General features: G+C 35.3%; 1 pseudogene; it reads left to right on the plus strand.

Annotated features, from left to right (window-relative positions):
- The first annotated feature begins 4,184 nt into the window (after nucleotides 1-4,184).
- Nucleotides 4,185-5,034, plus strand: LOC107144208 (annotated as a pseudogene).
- Nucleotides 5,035-6,220: the final 1,186 nt, after the last annotated feature.

Consider the following 6,220-nt stretch of genomic DNA (forward strand, 5'->3'; position numbering starts at 1 on the left):
AGCACCCCACACACACAAAAGGAAAGAAAGAGGGGGAGAAAAGAACATAGAAAATATTTGAAATGCTAGTAAAATTTCCCCCAAATTAATTCCCCAAACCACAGACTCAGGAAGTTCAGAGAAAAATCAAACAGGATAAATGAAGAAACAATTCCAAAAAATGTGGGAATGGCATATCGCATTCAAACTACAGAAAGTCGGAGATGAAGATAAAATCCTGAAAGAAGTCAGATGTTAAAAAACACCTTTCCTATAGAGGAGTAAAAATAATAATTGCATCTAACGTCTTCTCAGAAACCACACAAGTAAGAAAAGAGTGGAGTAAAATATGTGAAGTGTTGATAGAAAAAAAAACCCACAGCCTAAAATTTTGTGCTCTGTGAAATTATCCTTCACTTTGAAGTAAAAGTAATGATAAACATAGACAGAAATTGTCACCAGTAGTAATGCCTTGCAAGAAATCTTAAAAGTTCTTTAGACAGAAGGGAAATTACATACTTTAGGAATTCATATGTACAAAGACAAGAATATTAGTAAATGAATCAGTCAAGGTAAAATTAAAACTTATTTGGCTGGGCATGGTGGCACACATCTGTAATCTCAGCAGCTCAGGGGACTGAGGCAGGAGTACCATGAGTTCAAAGCCAGCCAGCAACTTAGTGAGGTCCTAAGCAACTGAGCAAGACCCTGCCTCTAAATAAAATATTAAAAAGGACTGGAGATGTTTTCCAGTGATTAAGTGCCTCCTCAATCTCTAGTACAAAAATAACCTTATTTGTATCAATCTTAATTGATCATTGATCTAATAGATAATACTTCATTCAAAATAATAGCAACAATGTATTCAATTATCTATGTTATGTATACTTATATATAAGTGAAATGAATGAAAGCTATGTTACAAGGGACAGGAGGGAGGGATTAGGATTATTTTGTTATTACAAGATTCTCACTTGAGTATGAAGTAATAAGGTATTATTTGAAAGTTTACTTGGATTAGTTGTAAATGTGTGTTGCAAATTCTAAGGCACTAACTAAAAAATAAAATAGAAAAAAACAAATTCAACTGATATGCCAAGAGAGAAAATGGAGTCATATAAAATGTTCAATGAAAACCACAAAAGGAACCAGGCATAGTGGCATATGCCTATATTCCCAGCTACTTGGAAGGCTGATTCAGGAGAATAAATTAAGCCCAGGTGTTCAAGACCAGCCTGGAAAATGTAATGAGACCCCTGTTTCAAACAAACAAACAAAACCACCAGAAACAGAATGGAAGACAAAAATAGGAACAATGTACAAGAGCAATAAGTAGGAAACAGTAGCAAATATAATAACTGTTAATTCCACTGTATCTGTATTACTTTGAACATCAATGGTCTAAATGGACCAATTAAAAGACAAATATTGCCAGGATGGATCAAAAAACAAAACCCATGTTTTGTTTGTAGACAACCTATGTTATCTACAAGGAACTGACAAAGTGTGTATGTATGTATATATGTATTTATTGTGCCATGGATTGAACCCAGAGTCTTGTGCTGGTGGTTGTTGGGGTTTAAGGGTAAGAGAGAATGAATACACAGAGCACTGAGGATTTTTTGGCAAGAAAACTACTCTGTACGATACTATTATGCTGGATACATGTCATTATACATTTGTCCAAACCTGTAAAATATATACCAAGAGTGAATCCTAACATAAACTGTGGACTCTGCATGATAACAATGTGTCAGTATAGATTCATTGATGGTAACAAATGTGTCACTGGTGTTATCTGGAGCACTTTGTGTAAAATAAGGAGAATGTGTTCCCTGAAAGCTAATAAAACTTGCCATATTAGTCAGTTCTTCATTTCTATAACAAAATACCTGAGAAAATCAACTTAAAAAGAGAAAAGATTTGTTATGGCTTATAGTTTTTGGAGGTTTCAGTTTGTGGTTGTTTGGCTCTGTTGCTTTTGAGCCTGTGGTAAGGCACATCATTATTAGTATTTTTAAAGTTTCTTAATTTCAGAAAGCACCTTATATGTTATGTCTCCTTACTATTCCTAATATTGTTTATTTGTACCCCTTTCATTAGTTCAATAGTACTGGAGATATGTCCAATTTATAGATGCTTTAAACGTTTTTATTTTCATTAATCCTTTGTCTTTATTTTCCACTTTGCTTTTACAGCTCTTGTTCCCTTTATTCCAACTTATTTATAGTGTTAGTCCTTTCATTTTTTATTTAGTATTTATTTATATGAAACTTATATAGTAGTCCCACTTATCTACAGAAGATATATTCTATGATCCCCAGTCATGCTCAAACTATAGATAGTACAAATAGTACAAAGTCTATCCCCTGTGTAGACTAGTAAAGTTTATGAATCAGAGAAATTAAGAGAGTAAAAACAAAAACAATATAACAAAACAATTATAGAAAATATACTATAATAAAATAGCCAGCATCACTATGTTTAGGGCTGTTATTAAGTAAAATACATGTTACAGTTTGGATTTGATTCATTTGTTGAAGGCTTGGTCCCCAGCTGGTGTATTGTTGGGAGGTAGTAGACACATTAGGAGGTGGTGCTTTGTTAGAGGAGGTGGGTCACTGGTGGCAAGTCCTCGAAGGATATATCTTGTCTTCAGCATTTTCCCCTCTGTCTTTGCTTCCTGGCCATCATAAAGTAAATAGCTTCTTCCACACACTCACATGCCATAATATTCTTTCTCTTCTTAGGCTCAAAGTAACAGACTATGTTAAAGTGGACTATGGACTGAGGCCTCTGAAACTGTCAACCAAAATAATATTTCCTCCCTTAAATTGATTTTTCTCAGTAATGAAAAGGTGACTAACCCAATAAGAGTTTCTTGAACACAAACACTACAATACCCTGTCAGTCTATCTCATAACCAAGATAGTGACTATGTGACTAACAGACAGGTAGCCTATATAACATGGATCTGCTGGACAAAGGGATAATTCACGTCCCTTTTTTTATGGGGTCTTCATTATGTAGACATAATTAATCAAATCATTGTCCATAGGTGGTCAACTCAAACTTTAGCCCCACAGGTTTGGGGGTGGGGCTGAAATTTTTAACTCTTTAATCATGTCTTGGTATATCTAGTGACCAGCTACCATGCTAAAGCTCTCTATGTTACTTTATTCATGAGCTGCCAGCCACCAATCATCTCATTAGCATACAAAAGAAACTGGAGATGTCAAGGGTTTCAGGAACTGCACTTCAAGAAATACTGATGAAGATCAAATATAAGTTTGCAGTACCATATGTCTTATATCCTTAACAATTTTTGACTGCTTCATCTATCAATTTATGATAGAGATGTTTTAAAAATCTCCTGTTGTGAATGTGGATTTTTGTCGAATTTGCCTTGAGGCTATGTTGTCAGTTGCACTGAAGTTGAGATCTAATATCTTTTTGGTAGAATTTTCATTTCATTTTATTATTGCTAGCTATTTCTCTTTATTGAATTTTGCTTCAAATTCTAATTTGACTTATATTAATATAGTCTAAGCATCTTTTTATGGTTAGTGTTTGCATGGCACATATTTTTATTACTTTATTTCTAACATCTTTATAAGCTTTTTAATGTATCCTTATATAGTTGAATTTTTAAATATTCCATTCTTTTAATAAAAGAATATAATGTGCTGGGCACACACCTCAAATTCCAGCAACTTAGGAGGCTAAGGCAGGAGGATAGAAGGTTTGAGGCTAGCCTCAGCAGTTTAGTGAGGCTTTATGCAACTTGACTATACTGTCTCAAAAAAAAAAATTACAAAACAATGGGGATATGACTCAGTGGTAAAGCACCCCTGGATTCAATCCTGAGTGCAAAAAAAGCATAATATTTCATTTACTTTGATTACAAATGTATTTGGACTTATTTTGTGTTTTCTATTAACTAGTTATTCTTTGTTACTTTATTCATGCCTTCTGATCAGTAGATAAAATTTTCCACTTGATTTAGAAGCTATTATTATATTTTTATTTCTTTATTAGTTATCCTCAAGTTTTAAAATATATATTCTTCTTTAAGTTTTCTAACAAAGGATAGAATCATTCAATATTTTCCTCTCAGTTCCTCCTGGCCTCATCCCTAGAGGGAGGCACCCACCCCTTCCTGTAGCCACCCCTCCCCTAAAGTTCCAGCAGCCTCTGAGCAGAAAATGGCTGTGCCTCCAAAGTATGGCAATCTTTGCAAATTTGTCAGGGACATCTTAACCAAGGGCTATGGCTTTGGCTTAATAAATCTCGATTTGAAAACAAAATCTGAGAATGTATTGGAATTTACAAGCTCAGGCTCAGCCAACACACAGACCACCAAAGTGACAGACACCTTGGAAACCAAGTGCAGGTGGACTGAATATGGCATGCTGTTTACAGAGAAGTGGAATACTCACAATCTACTGGGCACCGAGATCACCATGGAAGATCAGCTTGCACAATGACTGAAGCTGACCTTCGATTCATCCTTCTCACCTAACACTGGGGGGAAAATGCTAAAATCAAGACAAGGTACATGTGGGAGCACATCAACCTGGGCTGCCCCGTGAACTTTGACATTGCTGGGCCTTCAATCTTGGGCACTCTGGTGCTGGGTTATGAGGGCTGGCTGACTGGCTACCAGATGAATTTTGAGATTGCAAAGTCCTAAGTGACCCAGAGCAACTTTGCAGTTGGCTAAAAGACTGATAAATTCCAGCTTCACATTAATGTGAACAGTGGGACAGTGGCTCCATTTATCAGAGGTGAACAGGAAGCTGGAGACTGCTATCATTCTCACCTGGACAGCAGGAAACAGTAACACTCAGTATTGGAATAACAGCAAAGTATCAGATTGACCTTGATACCTGCTTCTCCACCAAAGTGAACAACTGCAGTCTGATTGGTTTAGAATACACTCAGACCCTAAAGCCAGTTATCAAACTAATGCTGTCAGCTCTGCTGTTTGGCAAGAATGTCAATGATAGTGGCTATAATTTTGGTGTAAGAAAAAGGAATTTCAAGCAAAAATGAATATTGTACAATTATTAATTTTAAACTATTTTGCAGTATATCTATTTAGTGTACCTTTTAATGTTGTATATCAGGGATGAAAGAATTTCTAAAATTCATGTTAGAACTCAGGGTTTAAGGGTATTCAGCTTTAAGGTGTTACAATTTCAGAGGTACAGAAGAAACCAAGTCCAAATAAAAGGTCCTTTCAGCTGTAGACTTGTTTGTGAGCCACTTGGTGGCCCCTCTAAAGATTTCTTTTTTCTAATCTAGAAATGGCTGCAAATAGAAGCCAGGTTTCTTTTTTTTTTTTAATCTAGAAATGGCTGCAAATAGAAGCTGATAATGCATATGCACTTTGTAAATCTTTATTGAGTAAATGAATGGAACTGTGACTTTCTGAGGATCAACCCTTGGTTTCTTAATCCTAATCGATGAGCAGTTCATTGCTTGGTGGTATATACAGACTTATCTGAAAGGGAGTTTTTTAAACACATCTTCACGACCTTTTTCCACCCTAGCCCATCAACTCATTTACACCAAAAGTAGTTTGCAGGGTCTGTTCACTATTTCTTTAGTGCATTTTGGGGTGGAGAGGGTGGATATGATGAAGCCAATAATTCGGGACTTAATTCCTTTTCATGCTGGGGTTTTCTTGCCCTTGCACCAGTGTCTGAAATAGTTTCCAGGAGCTCCAGCTATAGGCTGGGAAGAGTCTGCATGATTGTAATCATATGGTGACAACACTAGGAATCTAAATTGGGCTTCTACTGTATTCTCACCACTCAATTTACTTTTTAGCAATTTAATAGGTACATTTTAGAGTCTTCCATTTGGTATGGAATTAGATCCTCCCCTTCAAATGCTGTAGTTAACATCACCTAAAATAAAACTTGAGTAAAATATTGAAACCTCAAAAAAATAATTATTCGACATTTTATTCTTATCTCAACCATGACAATGGTTAGACTGTTTTAACATTCCAATGAATACACTTTCTCTGCTTTTGATTTTGTTAAATGTTTTCATTTTACACCCATTTTAAATACAAAAGTAGTTATGGTTATTTTAAATTCATAGTTCATTAAGCTTACTCATATAATTTATCATAGGTGGTACAGTTTATTTCTACTAGAAAACATATAATGTCATCTCTTTTATGCCACTAATAGTCACTGATGATCCTCATCTACATCCATTAATTTAA

The sequence above is a fragment of the Marmota marmota genome, unplaced genomic scaffold (assembly GCF_001458135.2).
Source record: "Marmota marmota marmota unplaced genomic scaffold, marMar, whole genome shotgun sequence".
NCBI lineage: Eukaryota > Metazoa > Chordata > Mammalia > Rodentia > Sciuridae > Marmota > Marmota marmota.